The 21,787-nt window shown below is 52.9% G+C and overlaps 2 long non-coding RNA genes across 2 annotated transcripts in view; one reads left to right on the top strand and one right to left on the bottom strand.

Moving 5' to 3' along the window:
• Window positions 1-225: 225 nt before the first annotated feature.
• Window positions 226-5,895, bottom strand: LOC140428072 (uncharacterized). The gene is made up of 3 exons (XR_011948696.1): window positions 5,736-5,895; window positions 3,229-3,368; window positions 226-2,666 (listed from the first exon to the last, which is right to left on the bottom strand). It is a non-coding gene; the product is annotated as an uncharacterized lncRNA (long non-coding RNA).
• LOC140428073 (uncharacterized) overlaps window positions 5,649-21,787 on the top strand; it is a 57,661-nt gene continuing 41,522 nt past the window's right edge. Inside the window, exon 1 of the long non-coding RNA XR_011948697.1 lies at window positions 5,649-5,866. This is a non-coding gene — a long non-coding RNA (uncharacterized lncRNA). The remainder of the gene's footprint in view (window positions 5,867-21,787) is intronic.

A 21,787-nucleotide genomic window follows, 5' to 3' on the forward strand; every position in this document is an offset into this window, starting at 1 on the left:
TGAGCCTGCCCGCGCCGCTTTGTCCCGCCGGTAAGGTAGGTGGTTTAATCTACGCCGGCGGGACAGGCATTTTAGCGGCGGGACTTCGGCGCATCCGGGCCGGAGAATCGCGGGGGGGGGGGGGGGGGCGCCGCCAACCGGCGCAGCGCGATTCCTGCCCCCGCCGAATATCCGGTGGTGGAGAATTCGGCAACCGGCGGGGGCGGGATTCACGCCAACCCCCAGCGATTCTCCGACCCGGTGTGGGGGTCGGAGAATCTTGCCCCATATATAAATGTCAATCTTGTATGCGCTGTATAGTCAAATAGCATGTCAAGACATGCTATTACGATTTACAAGTAAATGCAGCCACTAATTTGCACAAAGCAAGTTCCCACAAATAGCTATATAATAATGACTGGATCATCTGATTTTTGCTTTGATGTTAATGGTGGGGATAAATATTGATTGGGACATTTAGAGGAACTCCTGCTTCTATTATACGCAATGATGCCAGGACATCTTTTATCAAAGAAGGGGCAGACAGAAGCTTTTAGTTGAACATCTCTTCCGAAAGAAGGCATCTAGAACAATGCAGCACCCCCCTCAGTGCTGCACTGGGATGTTAAAGTAGACTCTTGCACTCACGCCTCTAAAAGGAAAGGATGTTACCACTGAGTCATGAATGTAACACATGGAAGTATAATACTTGATAATATGAAGCAACGTGTTCATAACTATTTTTTTTCAGTTGGGTTTAATGATCACCTGATTAATTAATGTCGAATTGCCCCATCACTTTGTTATTCTACACTGGAGATGTAATAGTATCTGGTAACAGCTTTTATAATACCAGTGTGTATGTAACCAGAATATAATCTTCCCAAATGGAGAACTCAACATACTGATAGGTACCAGAGCTCGGAGTTGGCTTCCTTGCCTCTCAGTCAATAGGTTGTGAGTTCAACATTCTAAGCTGACAATTCGATGGAATGCTGCGCAGTCGGAGGTGCTGTTTTTTCTGGATGAGGCACGAAAGCCAAGACCCTGAAAACAGAAGATTAATCCCTTGGCACAATTTGCAGAGCAGCAGTGGAGTTCTCTTGGTTCCCTGGCCAATGTCACCCGTTCACCAAGGACATAGTAGCTCATCGGTTATCTCATTGCTTCTTGTGAGAATTTGGGGGGTGTAAATTGGCTATGTAACAGTGGGTACAAGACCAAAGAAAAGTTTTATTTATTAAGTACTTTGAAAATAGTAAGATTGTGAAAACTCTAGTTATTTTTATGTCAAATGATATGGTTAATAAAAGTCAGGCTGACAAGATGGAATACTGCCCAGACTCAAATTATCCTGCATCCCATCAACAGCATATGTTATTCATTAGATGTCTGGCCTAAATTGATGCCCTCGACTTATATTCTTCATTCCAGCGTATTTAATATGTAGCAGTATATTCAGATTATCAAATGCTCATTAGATGTTTGGTTCAGTTCAGGTTTAATTAACTGTTTTCTCAACTTGTCTTATTAAACATTTTTGTACGTGCACTCCCACATCTCTCTGTTTCTGCATCTTCTTTAAAATGAGACCATTTCTACTTTATTGCCTCTCCTCACCCTTCCTACCAATTATATATCACTTCACACTTCTCTGCATTACATTGCATCTGCCATGTATCTGCTGTCATACAATGGATCACAGCCCCGAATTACATATGGAAAATTGAACTTTTAAATGAAACGTGTTTTTTGGGAAAAAAAAAGATTTTACAAGCAAAATCTGGCTGAGACTGGAAAGTCACCTCCTGCTGTCCTGAGAGAGACAGAGGGCATGATTCAACAGAAAAATTCAAGGTGCGGTTTCGGGTGCGTGTGGCAGTGTTTCACGACGGCCGCATTGGTTAGATTGCGGCCCGTATTCAACAGCATTTAGTGAGCCCCCATCCGAGATTCTTGACATTACTGGCTCCCATGGCATCTGATTCGCCCGACTCATGCCTCAGCAGCTCACCACTAACAAGGGGGATTCTGACTTCACAAGGCTTCTCGACGATGTGGATGAGAGGCAGGGCACAATGTTCCCCCAAGGGGGTCGGATAACCAGCAACAGGGTCAGCAACGCCATCTGGGAGGCAATGACAGCAGCTGTCAGTGTGGGCAGCATGACAAGGAAGACCACCGTCCAATGTCGGAAGGAGGGGAATGGGGATTGGGAGTGAAATGGGGGGTGGGGTTGAGCTGACGGACACAGCCTTGTCCTAGCAGAATCTGGAGACAATGAGGGCCTCCCTGGTGCTCCTTGCATGTCAGACCCTTGCCGTCGCTTTTCCTCCATATTCCGGCTCCTCGTCGGGTTCGACATCCAGACCTGACTGGACAGCTTGATCCTCCTGCTAAGACAAGGCCGCATGTCCCTGGGCCTTCTCCTCCTACTCCAGCGAATCACCCTGCTGTTGTGCCAGATTGAATGACCAATGATGCCTGCACACCTCGTGCCTTTGCTGGCCTCCCACTCTGGGTTCCTCCTCAGCCTGGTGAGCATTCAGGTGTTCAGAGTGTGCAGCTGCCCCTTGCATCCAGCCTGCATTGTCGCTGCTGTCTTCTACGGCGTCTGTCCACCTCAGATGCCACAAGCAACACGAGGGCAGCCTCCACAGGACCAACTCCAACAAACATAGTTTTATCTGGAAGTAATTGGGGAAGGAGAGACACCGACAATCTGTTAGGGCTTCCATCCCTGGACACTGAAATCCCTCAAGCCTCTCCCACCCTTACCTGTCCCACCTTCTCTCAGAGTGCGATCCAGTGAGCCAGTTGTGCTGGCAATAATAAAGATTATTATTACTATAAATAGCCTTCAGCTGAGAGGCTGCTCACAGTCAAAGGGAGTGAAATTGAATTTGGGAATAGAAGCCGCAGCAGGACTCTGTCCTGGAAGGGTTTGGTCGGACAGACAGGCTTAAGCTATGGTTGACCCTGTTATGGGTCTCCACAATATTTAAAGATGGCTTGAAGGCCTCACAGACATAAAACCGCTCACCTCCCAGTGGCGACCCCCGACCTCGAACGCCTCAGCTTCCTGACCAACCCCAATCCCCCCCCGAGCACTGGGGCAACAGCTCCAGTGCCCTTGAGCTGCATGCAGGAAAATGGAAATAGTTATTCACCTCCTCACTTCCCTCAGTAGCCACTGCACCACATTCCCATTTTTTGAAAAGGAGTATTAAACGAGCCTGCATGACTTACCGCTGAGGAGTCGAGTAATTCCCAGGAGGCCGCTGCATTCGCCTTCAACCTCATTAATGAGATTGAAATGAAGGCAAATGAGGATTCAGGATATTCTCACCATTTTTGGGCGTGATCTGGAACTCACCATCGTAAGTGTGCTGGGTGAATCACAATAATAACAATATCTATTAGTGTCACAAGTAGGCTTACATTAACATTGCAATGAAGTTACTGTGAAAATCCCCGAGTCGCCACACTCCGGCGCCTGTTCGGGTACACTGAGGGAGAATTCAGAATGTCCAATTCACCTAACAGCACGTCTTTCGAGACCTGTAGAAGGAAATCAGAGCACCCGGAGGAAATCCTGCACACCCGGGGATCACATGCAGACTCCACATAGTCAGTGACCCCAGCTGGGAATCGAACCTGGGACCCTGGTGCTGTGAAGCAACAGTGCTAACGACTTTGCTGCCATGCCAAAAATGATACTGTGCTGTACTCTGCTAGTTTGTGCTTTGAGGGTCACAGCTGAAGAACATATAGGTATCCTGTTCTTGCAGATAAAAAGCCTTGGTCTCTCTCTGATTACAGGAGGCAAGTCAAGTCAGCAAAGCCACTGTCAAAAACGAAATGGGACAACTCCTTTAAGCTTTAGTCTCCAGAACCAATGTGATGAACGGTTACTATCTTATCATCATGTAAGGTGATGTCCCCTTTAAGACCGGGCTTGGAACCCTGGGGACTCCGCCTCTGGCTCCGCCCATCTGGGAGCCATACATAAAGGGCTGCCTCATGGTCTGTAACAGTCAGCTCTCGTCTCTAGCTCTAGCATAGTTATTAGTCTAATAAAGCCTTCTTTACAGTTTAATCTCTAAGCGTCATTATTGAGGGTACCTCAACCAAGAATCTCCAAACCAACTGCTCAACTGCTGAAGTCAACTCTACCGGACTCATCCAAGTTAACGGCTACAATATTTCAACATCTACTCCTCACAGACCAAGAGCTGATTCATTTATCTTTATTAACTTTTCATTTTTTCCTCACTTCTCATTTCTACTCTGTGTGCATGTATATTGTGTTTTATTGTTTTCTTTGTGCGTTTTAGAAATTCATTCTTTCTTTACCTCAAAAAGCCTGGTTAAATTAGCTCCTTTTAAAACATATATACATTTAGCCTGGGAAAAGGTATCCACAAGAGAAGGAATCCTTTTTAAATTAACCTTATTGTGGCCAACCCTGAGGAGGCCCCCCCCCCCCACCCCCCGCCCCCGCCCCCCTCCACAGTGTTGGCCCAGGTTCAGAGGCCTTTTTCTTTTTTAGATTTAAAATACTTGAAAAGAAAGCGGCATCCTAGGGCCTCCCTCACTTACCTGAAATGGCATATTCCTGCTGCTCCCAAGGGGTGAAGAACCTTCTATTGATACTCTGGCTTCAAGGACTGGTCCACTATCCTTCAGAAGGAGGGCCCATCCTCTGTCCACTAATTGGCCAGTTCAGGAAAAATCACAGGTGCATGACTATTGCCCACATTGTGCAGCTTCTGATTCTCATTTAAACCTGTCAGTGCCATTCAGAAACCCACAAGGAGAATCCTACCTTAAAGTGTTCCTAGATAGATAGTTTTTTGAAGAATAAAGGGATTAAGGGTTATGGTGTTCGGGCCAGGAAGTGGAGCTGAGTACACAAAAGATCAGCCATGATCTCATTGAATGGTGGAGCAGGCTCGAGGGGCCAGATGGCCTACTTCTGCTCCTATTTCTTATGTTCTTATGAGGCTGATTGGCCTGTAGTTGCCAAGTTTATCCCTCGCCCTTTTTTGAACAGCAGTGTCACATTTGCAATCATCCATGAACAAGGGACTACAGAAGAGACTGGGAAATTCTGCCAAATTGTCACAGTATTTGTCCTCAGACACTTCCCAACGGTGGTAAAATAAACCTACCTGCCTATTTTGAGACCTGTAGGAGGCAAATATTTTTCTTTTTGTCCCACTCATCATCCCTTATTTCTTACCAGGTGATGGTTCCACCCAGCAACTAGTTGCAATGAGATGCGTGAAGAAAGGCCTCCACTTTTTACTCCTTCCTCTGGAGAAATGTTCAGGCCTGTACTCCTAACATTCCTATCATAGCACTGCTGAGTATAGCAATTCAATGTGTGGGAATTGTAAGGTGAAACCATGTTATTACATTTCCAAAGCAGAAAATCGGATTGAATCATCATCCTACTGTGAAAAGCCCATGCAAATACCAGATTACAAGGTCTTCAGCTTCCAGACAAAGCTGCAACCATAGTTTGTGTATACAGATCACGGTATATTCCAACATTTGGAAATGCAACAGCAGCATTTGACATCTCTTTGCCCTGCCCCCGATTTCTGTCTTATATAAAGAACATTCCACTCTTCTCGTTCTTTAAAGCATTTTACCAGCTCCAGCAGACATCAAGTCGCTGCTCAACAAATGGATGTATTTTAAAATCATTACAACGTTGCAATCTGTAACTTTAAACCACATGTACTTACGCCTGACTTGTACATAGCCAGTTTCATTTCCCTTGAATCCTAATGATGCTCCATTATGTGTATTGCCCGTTGGACTCTCCACAGTTTGCAGCTGTGTTTTCCTCAACCCCAGGAGATGGTGTGGTTCAGAGGTCAGAAATATTACATTCTTGTATTTCTCTCTTCTCTTTCTCACAGCTTTGCCACAATACACTTCCTGCTGCCTGGATGCTGCAGTTCTTAATAGTCCTTGGAGGTGCCATTGTGCATTTCACTTGGCTGGGTTTCACTGCATATTCTAGTGACCTCTCATAAGACCTGACAGTATCAGCTATCTCATATTATACCGCTGCTGATTTACCATCCTGTGCTACAGATTTGACTCTCTACATCTTCTCCACGTTGTTCACTCAGCTGTATTCACTTAACACAGCATAGCCTGGATTCTGTGTTGCCATTGCTCTATTACTACAACATCTTGTGATTGTTTGGCGAACAGTAGACACTGGGTAAAAGGTTGCCGTCCGCCCATATTTGGTGATGCCATGCATGTGAACAGCTCGCATTTTGCTAATTTGCATCCCTTTCCTTTTTTCCAAATCACCCCTACAGCACACCCCTCCGCAGCTCGGCTAGTAGGCAGCAATTGTTCTCCAATACGTCAACCGACACGTAAGCTTAAACAGTGTGGATAGGATCTTCCTTCTAAGTTACACCACTTTCTCTTTTTTTAAAAATTTAGAGTACCCAATTATTTTTTTCCCAATTTACCGTGGCCAATCCACCTAACCTGCACATCTTTGGGTTGTAGGGGTGAAACCCATGCAGACATGGGGAGAATGTGCAAACTCCACACGGACAGTGACCCAGGGCCGGGATTCGAACCTGGGTCCTCACCGCCGCAGTCCCAGTGCTAACCACTGCGCCACATGCCACCCTCAAGTTACACCACTTTAAAGGTATTACCTTGGTGTACGAGGGTAAAGGACATCCTGCGGAGCAACTCAATTGGATTCTCTGCCCATCCATTCAGCACTGCTGGGGACTGGAAGGGGCAGCACGGTAGCCTTGTGGATAGCACAATTGCTTCACAGCTCCAGGGTCCCAGGTTCGATTCCCAGCTTGGGTCACTGTCTGTGCGGAGTCTGCACATCCTCCCCGTGTGTGCGTGGGTTTCCTCCGGGTGCTCCGGTTTCCTCCCACAGTCCAAAGATGTGCAGGTTAGGTGGATTGGCCATGATAAATTGCCCTTTGTGTCCAAAATTGCCCTTAGTGTTGGGTGGGGTTACTGGGTTATGGGGATAGGGTGGCGGTGTTGACCTTGGGTAGGGTGCTCTTTCCAAGAGCCGGTGCAGACTCGATGGGCCGAATGGCCTCCTTCTGCATTGTAAATTCTATGATAAAAGACGCTATCCAAATCTGGAATGATGAGTTAATATCAGATACTGATAGATTGAAAGTAAATGTCACATTTTCTGTTATTATAGTTAGACTGGAGAAGTCACAGCTTTCTCCTTAGAGATGAGATTGGGTAGTTTGAAATCTTAAAAGGTTTAGACAGAGCAAATGAAGAGAAACTGTTTCCAACGGCTGAATGGTCGATCATAAAGGGGCATAGTTTCATTGTGATTGCCAAAAGAACCAGAGGCGCCATGAGGAAAGAACTATTTTGCACAAGTGCTTTAGTAATTGGAATGCACTGCCTGAGAGGAAGGTGAATATAGGGTCAATCATCACCTTCAAAAGGGAACTGGATAACTACTTGAAGCAAAAAAGTTGTAGGGCTATGGGGAAAGCAGAGGGCACTGGGACTAACCGATTGCTGATTGAAAGAGCCAGGACAGACTCGATGGGCAGAATGGCCTCCTTCTCTATTGTACTCGATTACGATTCTATTCTCCAATTGCCAGCTCTGCAATGTGGGATGGAGGAACACCCAGTGTGCAATAGATGCCAAAGATGTCCAACCTAACCTGGTTTAATGTGAGTGGCAAATCTATGTTGTTACTTCATTGGGCCCAGGAAGTTTGTTTTGTTTTGCAATCAGGTCACCCCTGCAAGTATCCATCTCCTGAAGCAGCAATAATTCCCTCTTCTACTCACCCTCTGCTGACACAAATGTCAACGAAAGGCTGGGATCCTGCTGGGAGCCCCTCAGAACGTCATGCGCAAACCAACCCCAGAAACCTTGACAACGGGTCAATTGGATCGGCTCGAAGTCCAAACTTGCTATACTTACAACAAAAACAAGGAGCAGGTAGGGAACACCTAGCCATGCTGTTGGCAGGTGATTTTGTCAAGAGGGACTTCAAACTACGTCACACTATGGAGTCCAACCCTTTTATTAACAACCTTATGTACTTTCCAGCACTGATCCGAGGATAAGAATTCAGAGTGGCAGTTAACAACTCTCTGGGCCGACGATGATGAGTCCAAACATAATAGTCCTTCCATCAACTCAGCCAGGATAAGTTAATTCATCAAGAAACTTGAAATTGAACCATACAACCCAACCACATACACTTTTCACCATCAAAACTACTGGGTAGGCTTATGGGGTGCTTCACTGTACACTTTTTCAGTGGTCCACTCCAATCCTGCATCTATTTGGACCTCCTGAGCATGTTTTAAACATATCCAGAGTAGTTTTTGTGGTGTTGGGTGCTCTGGTGCACAGATGAGCCAACACAGTTGTATGTGGTACAACTCTATTTTATTTTAACTCTTATAATACAGTTCGTTCTGGATACTCTGCACGTGCTGTCTCCCTGAGTGTGTTTGGTAGCAGATCTGTCCTGGTCCTCCTCTGCAGCTAATACTGACCACCGGGGGTCGTGTCTGTGCTTTTATATCTTTCTGTCATTGGTTGTGGTGTTGTGTGTTCTGATTTGTCTGTTGGTGTGTCTATCATGATGTGTGTGTTTGAATATCATGACATCCCCCCTTTTTACAAAGATATGTGCCTACGTGGTTATAAATATAATTGTGTCGTGAGTGCATCTAAGAGTGTGTGTGTGTGTTGTGTACAGCGTGTGTATATGACGTAACTATTTACATGGGGCGATGTCGGGTGCGTCACACTAACAAGGTTGTACCATAACAAAACTTGGATGCGAGAGAAAAAAAAACTTGAACAGTGGTCCGGTCAGACGATATCTGGAACAATAAACAACAACAGGTTATAATACAGAAGTGTTTGACTTTTTGAACGTATGAACAGCGTTATAAGTCCAGTCTAATGGGTGACCGCCTCAAGAATGGGCTGGTCCTCAAGCCGGTTCAGCTGTGGAGATTTGGGGTCACACTGGTTCACCTTGGACTGTTGGAGGTGATGCTGTTGCCGAAGTCTCTACTTTACCATTTGTTGTACTTCGTGCAGTGCTTGGTTTTTTCATTCGTGCAAATATAACATTCAACATCTTTGTTAGTGGTGCCTTGGCTGTGGTTTGGTTCTGGTGGCGATGGAAGGGGCATGATCCGTGGCATCTCCACGAAGTCATCCTTGGGAACCAGTGGAGGATCCGGCGTGTGCGTACGGTTCAGTTGCGAGCGTGGAAGGCGGCGCAAAGCTCGCTGATTGCGCCTACGCACCAATCCATCCGCCCTGCATGCCAGGAACAAGGTGGAGTCTTTTTTCTTTTTATGTTTGTGGTGGACGGCATCTTGTAGCCGATGGGTCGTTGCCATCGAAGTAGCACCATCACTAATATCATGCAAGGCGATGACTGTGCTAGATGTGGAAGTTGGCCGAGACCGTGCACGCTGGTTCCGGCCACCTGCTGTGCCGGAAGGGCGACTCCGCAGAGAAACGTCGAAGCATGTCGCCTTGGAGAGAGAATTGTTGCTCGCATCAACGTCTGGCGATGGCGCGAATTGGTGTGTCCATCTTGGACCGCCGGTGCTGGTTGCCACTGCCGACCCAGTGGGACTGCCACGCGATCCATTCCCTGTCGCCGTGGCATCCGCCGTCACCCTGAGCGTGCCATCACCGAGGCCGCGACACCGCCCGTCCGGAGCAAGGTCTGGCGTGCGCAAATCAGAGTCGGCGCTTGGCTGCTCCCCATCTGGAGTCCGGTCTGCCTTCCGTCGATGCCCCCCGTCCGGAGTCCCAACAGGTTCACTGGAGGCAGCCGAGATTCCCTGAAGCTGCACTTCTGGAGTCGGAACATGCAGGAATGCACCAACCAGTGGAGAGGCTCGAGCCATCGAGGGTGGAAGCGGTGCGCCGCCACCGCAGTCGTCAGTGGTCCAACCGTGATCGTCGAGTGCCTCGGTACGCACTAGGCGAGGTCTGTCACCTTGCACCTTTTGCATGGGAAGTGGGATGCTGTCGTCACTCGTCTCACATCCCGTGGATAGATCCTCATTAGCAGCTTGCTGTTCACTAGGGTTGGATAAATTGTCAGAGTTTTCATCTGGTGGTGCACACCATGTCGGTGGACTGTCATTGTCTTGCCGTTGTCCTTCATTTGGGCTTTTCTTCTTTGGAATTTTAAATCTTCCCCCAGACATTGCAGAACCTTGGGCGTCATTCTCCGACCCCCCGCCGGGTCGGAGAATGGCCGTTGGCCGCCGTGAATCCCGCCCCCGCCCCCGCCGAAGTCTCCGAAGGGAGAAAAGTCGGCGGGGGCGTTAATGGCGCCGCTGCCGCGGAGAATGTCACGGGTCTGCGCAAGGCAGCCGATTTTCGGCCTGCTGATATTCTCCCTTCCGGATGGGCCGAAGTCCCGTCGACGTGATGACCGTTCACGTCGACGTGAATCAAACCTCCTTTTCATCGGCGTGACCCGGTGCTCCAGGCTCACGCCGACCAGCGAGGAGGTGAGTGACGGCCTGGGGGGTTGGCTCTGGGCAGGAAATGGCGTGGCTGCAGACTGATTGCCTGAGGAGAGGTGTGTCTCGGCTTGTGTGTGTGTGCGGCGGGGGGGGGGGGGGGTGGTTAGAGTAGGCTGGGCTCCGAGGGAGTGCCGGGAGGGGGTCCGTGCCGGGGTGGAGGTTGGGGGTTGTGGAGGGGGTCCGTGCCGGGGTGGAGGTTGGGGGGGGGGTCCGTGCCGGGGTGGAGGTTGGGGAGGGGGTCCGTGCCGGGGTGGAGGTTGGGGAGGGGGTCCGTGCTGGGGTGGAGGTTGGGGGTTGGGGAGGGGGTCCGTGCCGGGGTGGAGGTTGGGGGGGGTCCGTGCTGGGGTGGAGGTTGGGTGTTGGGGAGGGGGTCCGTGCCGGGGTGGAGGTTGGGGGGGGTCCGTGCTGGGGTGGAGGTTGGGGGTTGGGGAGGGGGTCCGTGCCGGGGTGGAGGTTGGGGAGGGGGTCCGTGCCGGGGTGGAGGTTGGGGAGGGGGTCCGTGCCGGGGTGGAGGTTGGGGAGGGGGTCCGTGCCGGGGTGGAGGTTGGGGGGGGGTCCGTGCTGGGGTGGAGGTTGGGGGTTGGGGAGGGGGTCCGTGCCGGGGTGGAGGTTGGGGGGGGTCCGTGCTGGGGTGGAGGTTGGGGGTTGGGGAGGGGGCCGTGCCGGGGTGGAGGTGGGGGGGTCCGTGCTGGGGTGGAGGTTGGGGGTTGGGGAGGGGGTCCGTGCCGGGGTGGAGGTTGGGGGGGGGTCCGTGCTGGGGTGGAGGTTGGGTGTTGGGGAGGGGGTCCGTGCCGGGGTGGAGGTTGGGGGGGGGCCGTGCTGGGGTGGAGGTTGGGGGTTGGGGAGGGGGCCGTGCCGGGGTGGAGGTTGGGGGGGTCCGTGCTGGGGTGGAGGTTGGGGGGGGGGTCCGTGCCAGGGTGGAGGTTGGGGGTTGGGGGGGGGGGTCCGTGCCGGGGTGGATGTTGGGGGGGGGGGGGGTCCGTGCCGGGGTGGAGGTTGGGGGTTGGGGGGGGGTCCGTGCCGGGGTGGAGGTTGGGGGGGGGGGGGTCCGTGCCGGGGTGGGTGATGGGAGGGCAAATGAGTTGGTCCACCTGGCCAGGTGCCAGCCTCCAACAGTTGGACCCATGCGGTCCATGCCACCTGGCTGGGGGAAGGAGGGGATATGGGCAGTGATGACATGTCGTCGTTCCCCTCCCCCCCACCAGGCCGTCATGTTTTCAGACCATCCAGCGATGTTGGCCGCCGTGGTGGCAGCCGCTCATGTCTATGTTGCCCTGGATGAGGAGGAGGAGGAGGAGGAGGAGCGTGCCAGAGAGGCGGCGCAGGCTGCCGCAGAGGGGCAGGCGGCAGCCGCCCAGGCTGGAGGGACACCTGACCGACAGGACGAGGAGGGGGAGGAGAACGTCGCGGCCCCACGGCAACGGAGGCACCCGAGGGCGCCCCGTGTGTACCGGCCCCGGCAGTAATACCAGGACCTCACGGACCGGGAATGCAGGAGGAGACTCCGGATGAGCCGGGAAACCGTGGCACACATCTGCCACCTGCTGGCACACCTGTCACCGCGTGGCACTGGCGGGGGACACCCTCTCCCCGTGTCCGTCAAGGTTACGGTGGCCCTGAACTTTAATGCAACGGGGTCATTCCAGGCACCGAGTGGGGACCTGTCCGGCATATCGCAGACATCGGTGCATCGGTGCATCCGGGCAGTGACAGATGCCCTTTATGCCATGGCGCACCGCTACATCCGCTTCCCCGTGGACCGGGCCAGCCAAGGTGCCCGGGCCGTGGGCTTCTCTGCCATTGCCGGGTTCCCCATGGTCCAGGGCGCGATCGATGGGATGCACGTCGCCGTGCGGCCACCTGCAGATAACAGGGCCGTGTTCACTAATAGGAAGGGGACCTATTCGATGAACGTACAGGTGGTCTGCGACCACCGCATGATGATCCTGCACGTCTGCGCCCGTCACCCAGGCAGTGTACACGACTCATTCGTGTTGTCGCGGTCATCCATCCCCGGCATGTACGAGGGACGCCATCCCCGGCTGAGGGGCTGGTTGCTGGGCGACAGGGGCTACCCATTGCGATCGTGGCTGATGACGCCTATACGGAGGCCACGCAATGAGGCGGAGAACCGCTACAATGATGCCCATGTAGCGACAAGGGGAGTGATCGAGAGGTGCTTTGGCGTGCTGAAGATGCGTTTCAGGTGCCTGGACCTCTCTGGGGGCGCCCTCCAGTATCGGTCAGATAGGGTCGGCCGCATCATTGTGGTGTGCTGCGTCCTGCACAACATAGCCCAGCAGAGGGGCGATGTGCCGCAGGCAGAGGAGGGCGGAGTGGAGGAGCAGCAGGAAGAGGCCCAGTCCTCCCCAGATGAGGGGGATGGGGGCAATGGTCAGGGCAGACGGGGTAGACACAGACGGGTGGCTGTCCACCGTTACCGGCTGGCCCAGCGGGCACGGGACAGACTGATAGACGCCCGCTTCACTGACTAGATGGGCGTGGGAATCGGGTAGTATGGCCACAGACCGCACACCATGACAACAGCCGACCACCCACACTCCCCACCCATCCACCCACCCAGCACCCTCACCCCCCTCCCCAACCCCACACACCCCACCCGCATGCACACCACCCCCCCACCCCCAATTGCCGATCCACCGGCGGCACAACGGGCCGGGCTCACCCAGTTGCGGGTGGACGCGTGTCTATCGCAGGCCATGGAGAATGATGACAACCCGCCTCCGATGAGCTCCTGGCTCTACATCGTTGGACTATGTCTGACCCATGGCCACAGTACCACCATCCACCCGGACCATCCCTGCATGCGGCTGTGACACTGCAGCGCACGGTCCCGTCCTCTGCCCGGGGGATGTTGATGGCGGCCCAGGGGGAAGGGGGCAGACTCACCTGGGGCTGAGGTAAGACCACCCCTCACACACACACTTGCGCTCAACGTACATGACACCCCCGCACACTTTGGACAGAGCACAAAGGCAGCTTCGGTAGGTGTAACATTGACTTTAATAACCAAAGGAGTTCATGCACGTGCCCTAGCGCCTAAAACTCATCTGTGCCCTGCACCCGTGCCAACTTACTCAGTGTCTAATTGTTTGGCCTTACGGGCCCTTTGACTACGTCTACGTGGTTCCCCAGACGGTACAGCAGAACTGGAGGTGGACTCCTGTGATTCCTGCCCTCTGACACTGGATCCCTTTGGCGGCCGTTTCCTGGGGCGTCCTGGCCTAGATGGGCCAGGCTGCGGCCCGGGCGACTGGGATGGCGAGCTGCCAGCCTGTCCTGCCCGTTGCCCACCCGATGCACCTGGGACGGAAGGGGGGGGGAGTCCGAGGTGTCGCGGTGTACCGGGACCTCCCCTACAGAGGGAGCCGGGACGGACCACACCACCTCCTCCTCCCTCGGGGTGCCCGATGGCCCCCAGGCCTCTACATGGGTGGGGGATGCGAACGGACTGGCCATCCGACGCGCCCCCGACATCTGGCGCTGCCAGTCCTGGAGGCCCGTGCTGGTATCGACAGGGGTCTGCAGGTTTTCAGCCATGGAGCCCAGGGGGTTGTCGAACCCTGTCTGCGACAGTGCGACGCCAGCTCGCACATGGCCACTGGCGCCGATGCCCTCAGCGATGGCCTGCTGAGACTGGGCCATGGCCTGCAGAGACTGGGCCATGGCCTGCAGAGACTGGGCTATGGCCTGCTGAGACTGGGCCATGGCCTGCTGAGACTGGGCCCTGGCCTGCTGAGACTGGGCTATGGCGTGCTGAGACTGGGCTATGGCGTTGAGCGCCTCTGCCATCTGGCGCTGGCACTGGCTCATGGCCTCCTGTGAGAGGGCAGCCATTTCCTGGGCCACAGACGCCGCCTGCACGGAAGGCCCCAGGCCTCGCAAACCGTTCCCCATGTCTGACACCGTCACACCCATTGCCTCCACCGCGGACGCCACCCGTGCGGTGTCAGCCTGGGTGGCACGCATGACCGGGACCACTCCCAGCTCCTGGACGCGGGTGGACTCCTGCACCTGCGACCGCAGCCGCCGCAAGCCACCCGTCACCCTATTCGCTCGTCTCCGTGTCGGTGGTTGCATCGGATCTATGTGTGGGTGTGGTAACTGCAGGAACCAGGGATCCATCTGGGCGGCAGATGTTCGCTTGGCCTGGGCTGCCCTCCGACCGCCCGGTCCCTCTGCTGCTCCTACCTCCACCTGCTGTACCGGGACGGCTGTGTTGTGCGCACCAGTGAATGTACCAGACGCCTCATCACTAAAGTGCCCAACCGTGGTGAGTGTTTCTGCGATGGTGGAGGGTGTTGGTGACAGCAGTGGCGTTGTGTCGTGCTCTTCGTCCCACTCTGAGTCCATGGCACTTTGGGGTGGGGGTTCGTCTCCACCCATCCACTCTGAGTCACTGTCCGGTATTTCGTCTTCCTGGGTAGTGCTGTCCCGGGTAGTGCTGTCCCGGGTAGTGCTGTCCCGGGTAGTGGTGTCCCGGGTAGGGGTGTCCTGGGTAGTGGTGTCCCGGGTAGGGGTGTCCTGGATAGTGGTGTCCTGGGTAGTGGTGTCCTGGCTCGGATGTGACGGGGGCCTGTGGCTGCCCCCCTCATCGCTGGGTGGTCGCTCCCGCACGTGACGGGGGTGTCGTCTCCCTGTTGCTCCAGGTCTCTCCGTCTCCCGTGGTGTGCGAGGGGCATCCTGCGGGCGTCGCATGCTGGAGGGTCCGGGTCTCCCCGTCTCCCGTGGTCTCCGAGGGGCATCCTGCGGGCGTCGCATGCTGGAGGGTCCGGGTCTCTCCGTCTCCCGTGGTCTCCGAGGGGCATCCTGCGGGCGTCGCATGCTGGAGGGTGCGGGTCTCTCCGTCTCCCGTGGTCTCCGAGGGGCATCCTGCGGGCGTCGCATGCTGGAGGGTCCGGGTCTCTCCGTCTCCCATGGTGTGCGAGGGGCATCCTGCGGGCGTCGCATGCTGGAGGGTGCGGGTCTCTCCGTCTCCCGTGGTCTCCGAGGGGCATCCTGCGGGCGGTCTGCATCTGCGGGGATGGGTGCCTGGACGTTTGGTCCTGCGATACACAATGAAGCATGCATGGTTAGACATCAGGCAGTGATCAGGTGATACGGGAGAGGGGGATATAGGGGAGGGGGGATATGGGGACGGGCTGTTGGTGGCTCACTTGCTCGTGGGGCCCCGACCTCTGCATCAGCAACCTCCCGGTCCTCAGGTCCGCCAGCCAGTTCCAGGGCCCTTTCCTCGTGTACGGTCAGTGGCCTCTCATCAGCGGGCCCTCCTCCAGTCCTCACATGCTCCCTATTGTTGTGTGCGCGCTTCTCCTGGGGGGAGGGGGTGGTGGCAGGGGTAAAAGGCAACAGTCTGAGGCAGGTATATGAATGCACGCCATCGGTTCCGCGTGCATCGTTGAGGTTAAGGTTAGGGCTGGATTCACTTGGGGATATGGGGGATATGGGGGAGGGGGAAAATGGGAAAAATGGGGGAAGGGGGATATGGGGGTGAGGGGATATGGGGGAGGGGGGATATGGGGGGGATATGGGGGATATGGGGGAGGGGGGATATGGGGGATATGGGGGAGGGGGCATATGGGGGAGGGGGGAATATGGGGGATATGGGGGAGGGGGATATGGGGGAGGGGGATATGGGGGAGGGGGGAATATGGGGGCGGGGGAATATGGGGGAGGGGGGATATGGGGGAGGGGGGAATATGGGGGATATGGGGGAGGAGGGATATGGGGGAGGGGGGATATGGGGGAGGGGGGATATGGGGGAGGGGGGAATATGGGGGATATGGGGGAGGGGGGATATGTGGGAGGGGGGATATGGGGGAGGGGGGATATGGGGAATATGGGGGACGGGGGAAATGGGGGAGGGGGGATATGGGGGGGGGATATGGGGGATATGGGGGAGGGGGGGATATGGGGAGGGGGTGGATATGGGGAGGGGGGGATTTGGGGGAGAGGGGATATGGGGGATATGGGGAGGCTCACCCTGCCTGCTCTGACTAGGTCGTTCACCTTCTTGTGGCACTGGGTGCCTGTCCATGGTGCTAGGGCCACAGCGGTGACGGCCTCTGCCACCTCCCTCCACAGATGCCGGCTGTGGCGTGGGGCAACTCTGCGGCCGTGCCCGGGATACAGGGCGTCCCTCCTCTGCTCCACCGCATCCAGGAGCGCCTCCACATCGCGTGACTCGAACCTCGGGGCTGAGCGACGGCCAGCCATCAAGTCGGGTGTTGCGGTCGGCTGTTCCGGTCGGGTGGGGGGGAGCTGCGCGGCCTTATGAGCCGTCACGCCGTGCAGCGCGTATGACGCTGCACGGCGTGAACCACTGCGCAAGCGCGGATCCCGTTACGTCGCTGCTAGCCCATTTCGGGCCGCAGACTATCGGCCCATTTTTATGACGTGACGCAAGTGGGATTTGCGCCGTTTTTTGCGCCGATCGGCGGAGTTTCCGCCGATAACGGAGAATTTCGCCCCTTGTTTATTACCCCCAAATTCTCCCATATGTATGGTCTCGAATATAGGATCCAATGTTTCTATCGACATTGTACTATTTTCCAAAGAACATTCCGTTTCACTTTTCTTCTCAGGTACCTCATATGTATCTTTGTCTAATGTACATGCCTTCATGGTCTCTGGGTCTGATTTTGCTGGGACTGACATGGTCACAGTCTCTCTTTTACTGTTCTCAATTGCCCACATTATACTCCCCATACATAACTGCTTAATCACTGGGGTTAGTGTGGTACAATGGATAATCGGGTCGACCTTATCTGCATCTTCACCATTAGTGGAAAGCACACTTGGTTCACTTGAAACTGCTGTGGGTTTTAAATTTGTTATCTGGCTACTCGATGTCGGTGTCCTCAGGATTCTTGCTCCAATGTTCTGCTCATTTATCAGTGGAGTGTGTATAGGTTCAATGCAATTAATGTTCCCCTCAAGGTTTGAAGAGTCATTACTGACTAACTGCTGGTCTCCGAAGTTGGGATTTTGCGGCGTTGTGTTGAAGGGAGACATTTGTCCCTGCTGTAGATATGATTCAGGTTGTGTTATTTCCATTACCTGAGGATCAATGTCTTGTCCATTTTTTCGATCCGTACTGAAACACTGGCAATTCTCAGTCTGCTCCTTGCAAGTTAAACATTCAATAAATTTCTTTAGCAAATCCTCAGCATCCTTCTGTGGCCGTGCAGCATTATTAATCTCTGTTCGGCTATAATGATCCTGATGGTCAGCGCATAAACCTTTTTTCTTCGGGCTTGGACGAGGCGATTCCTTTGGCTTGTCTTCAGTTGGGCTTGAACAGTCATCAGCGCTGTGCCCTTCATTGCAGCATGAGAGACCGTCATGGTCATGCTGCTGTGTAGTGGAGCATGGTAGGCTGTTATAGCCTTCTTGGTGTTCACGTGAGCATGGCAGACTTGCATCGTCTGCCGCTGGTTGGTCAGGAGAGGTTGCTAGACCCTCATGGTCTTGTTCCTGCAAGGACTGCACATTGGAGTCTTGCGTTGCTTCTATTGTGGAGGCTGTCCACGAGCTCTCTGTGGAGGCTTGTGACACTGGAGTCACTTCTTGTTCGTGCAAGGACTGCGCTCTGGAGTCTTGCGTTGCTTCTATCGTGGAGGCTGTCCACGAGCTCTCTGTGGAGGCTTGTGACACTGGAGTCACTTCTTGTCCGTGCAAGGACTGCGCTCTGGAGTCTTGCATTTCTGCAATTGTGGAGTCTGTCCACGAGCTTGCTGTGGAGGCTTGTGACACTGGAGTCACTTCTGGTTCATGCGAGGACTGCGCTCTGGAGTCTTGCATGTCTTCTTTCATAGAGTCGGGAACGTTGAGCGGGACGTGGACCACGCTCTGTGTGGCAGCAGGGCGCTCTCCGTGTGCTTGCACCGCTCCCTGTCTGTTAATGTCAGGCTGCAGCATCATCCGGTACTGATAAGTTGGAACGTCATATCTGCTGGATTGAAGATCCTCAAATCCGAAAAATGAATCCGCATCTGCGTCGGATTCAATGTGGGGGCCGCCAATGTGCAACACAAAAGGTTCGTCCGAGTCATAGTCGTATAGGACCACGGAGCTATCATTGGGCTCGCGAGGTCCGGAAACACTATAAAGATCGTCATCGAAGTATTCGAGGTCGGAATCATCGGCTTGTGCGTAGGTAACTGCTTGTCGGAGGGTTCTTCGGAGGTCAAATTCATCTCCTGGGTCAATTTGCGGCACTGTGCTGTCATTCCAGGTGAGGGAAGGTTGTTTTACAGCTTTAACAGATTTTTGATTTTTTGATTTGGGACGTTTCCCTTTTAAATTGGATTTGGGACGTTTCCCCTTTAAATTGGTGCAGTCTGGGGCCTCTGACATCCTGACGCTCGGTATGTAGCACGTAGTAAGCGACTGCGCATGCTCAGATCGCTGTTCCTTTACCGATGGCCGTTTTCTTGACTGCGCATGCGCAGCATCTCGCGCATGCGCAAACGAAACTTCCGGTTCTGCGCACTGCTCGCGCAACTGTGCTAGCGTGATACCTTTAGCAAGATGGCCGCCGACCTCGACCCAGCCCTCTCTCAGGCCCGGGATTTCGGCCTCTGGGAATTCGGGCTCCGGGATCCCAGCCACGAGGTGAGTACTGCAGCTTTTCTTACCTTTACTTGCCGATTGGATTGCGTTTTCTTCACAGTACTTGGAGAATTTGTCCAGGACTGCCTGGTAATCGTACCTTTGCTGCCTCCTGAAGAACCTGAACCTTGTGAATATTTCTCTTGCCCTTGCACCGGCGATGGTGAGGAGAAATTCAATTTTTTCGCTATCATCCAGGTCTTTGAGTTCAGCTGCCACCAGGAACAATTCGAACATTTGCCGGAATCGCCGCCAGTTTTCGCGGAGAACGCCGTAGCACTGGAGCGGCTGCGGAACCGGGAGCTCTATCATTTTGCCTGGGCACTGCTGGTTGTCTGTGTACACTGAGGTATGCCGGCAGGTATCGATCCACTCCTGTACCATGTGGTGTTGGGTGCTCTGGTGCACAGATGAGCCAACACAGTTGTATGTGGTACAACTCTATTTTATTTTAACTCTTATAATACGGTTCGTTCTGGATACTCTGCACGTGCTGTCTCCCTGAGTGTGTTTGGTAGCAGATCTGTCCTGGTCCTCCTCTGCAGCTAATACTGACCACCGGGGGTCGTGTCTGTGCTTTTATATCTTTCTGTCATTGGTTGTGGTGTTGTGTGTTCTGATTTGTCTGTTGGTGTGTCTATCATGATGTGTGTGTTTGAATATCATGACAGTTTTAAGCATTCAGAGAGTATGGGTGCTCCCACCAAAGGTCCCACTAAGCTTTTAGGCCTGCATGGTGTTTCCACTTGGCAATTCTCTCAAAGTCAGACAAATCACTGCAATGGACTGTGAAATTATAAGTGTAAATTACATCCTATGCAAATGAAGTATCCATGACGACCCACTGCAAGTTTGAAAATCATTGCACTGGCAGATCCGGCCCATGTCCAAAAGTGGCCGTGTACCTCAGTTCAAATTAATCACCATGGCGAATTTCAGCTAATTGTGTCCCTTTGACGGTCTTCTCAATTTAAACTGACTTTTTAGGTGCAAATAAAACACTAATAGGCATGTGTTTAAAACTTTTTCTTCTTTTTAAATATATAAAGAAACTGATTGATGTGTACCAACAAAACTAGTAAATGGTTTTGTAAAGAATGTTTCAGTTTTAAAAGCAAGTTACACGCAGACAGTGCATTAGATGCTGATTAAAAATGCTGACTGTTTTGTAATAAACCCATTATCAGCTACAGTAATAAATCTGCACCAAGGGCTGCGTTTTAAATGCCCCTGTTAGGTGTGTTCTCGGCGGGGTGAGGAGGGGCATGTAAAGTACCTTCCCACCCACTCCCGGGCTCCACCACATGGATTGCAGCGGTTCAAGAAGGCAGCTCACATTCTTAAAGGCAATTCGGGATGGGCAATAAATGTTGGCTTAACTAGCAACACCCACGTCCCACGAATCAATTAAATGATAATTGGTAGCAAGCTCTTATTGATAATTGTTTTGATCAATGTGCTGATGGCTGGAGAGCCCCAGTTGACTCATTTCTGCATCTTATAGCTGCAGATTTACCTTTAGCTGACCTTAGGCTCTGCAGCAAATCAGAAAATATTAACCTCCGCTTTTTTGAAACCATGTTTTAATGCTGAAACTGGAGAATCTGTTGTGAGGTATTTATTGCTAACCATTCTTTCTTTGGCAACACATTTAGCTGCCTTTTCAAAAGTAGTACATAATAATTGCTACTCGGAGAATATTTTCCTGTCATGTATCTTTTACCTTCTTGGCCCTCAGTGTTACTGAGACTAAATGTGAGGGACTCCACATCAGGAATAGCAGAAGTGAGGCCCCAAGATTGTGGAGCAGGAACCGTCTGGTCTCTCTCTGATGCCAGTGTTGCTGCTTCCTCCCTGCCAGTCAAACCACTGCCCTTGTGGTTGCCCATCAGCCAGGTGGGTCAGACTGCTGGACCCCACACTGAGATCATGGAGGGTGAGATGGGTGCAACATGGGTCCACAGATTCCTGAGGGCATTCTAGGACGATACCTAAATGTCCCCTTTCAGCTTCTCATCCATCATGTGTCCTGTTGTCACTCAAATGTGAGGGATCACAAACAGGTCACCAACACTGGAAGTGGTGCAACTCTATTTTATTATAAGGTTAACTATATTAACACACTTGAACTGTGGGTAAATGCAATGCCAGCTTTAACTGTTAACCCTTGCCTAGTCCTAACCAGGTGATGCACTCAGCACATGGTGAATGTCTGTGTTGCAGGCTGTGAGCTCTGTGCTCCGAGCTGGCTGCTACTAGAATGAGCGGGAACTCTCCTGTCCCCTGTCTTTATAGTAGGTGTGCTCTCACTGGTGATTGGCTGCGGTGTTGTGTATGCTGATTGGTCCCACTGCATGTCCATCAGTGTGTGTGTGTGTCTGCACCATAATATACTGGTGTATATTATGACAAGGTCCACAGCACAGAAAAGGCCTTTCAGCTCATCACATCTGTACTGGAGAAAAACAAGCACCTAACTATTCTAATCCTATTTTCCAGCACTTGGCCCTTGCATGCCCTGGGATTGCAAGTGCACATCTAAATACTTTATAATTTTTTTTTTTAAACAAACAATTTTATTGAGGTATTTTAGGCATATAGAA

Source organism: Scyliorhinus torazame, chromosome 8 (assembly GCF_047496885.1).
Source record: "Scyliorhinus torazame isolate Kashiwa2021f chromosome 8, sScyTor2.1, whole genome shotgun sequence".
NCBI classification, from domain to species: Eukaryota; Metazoa; Chordata; class Chondrichthyes; order Carcharhiniformes; family Scyliorhinidae; genus Scyliorhinus; species Scyliorhinus torazame.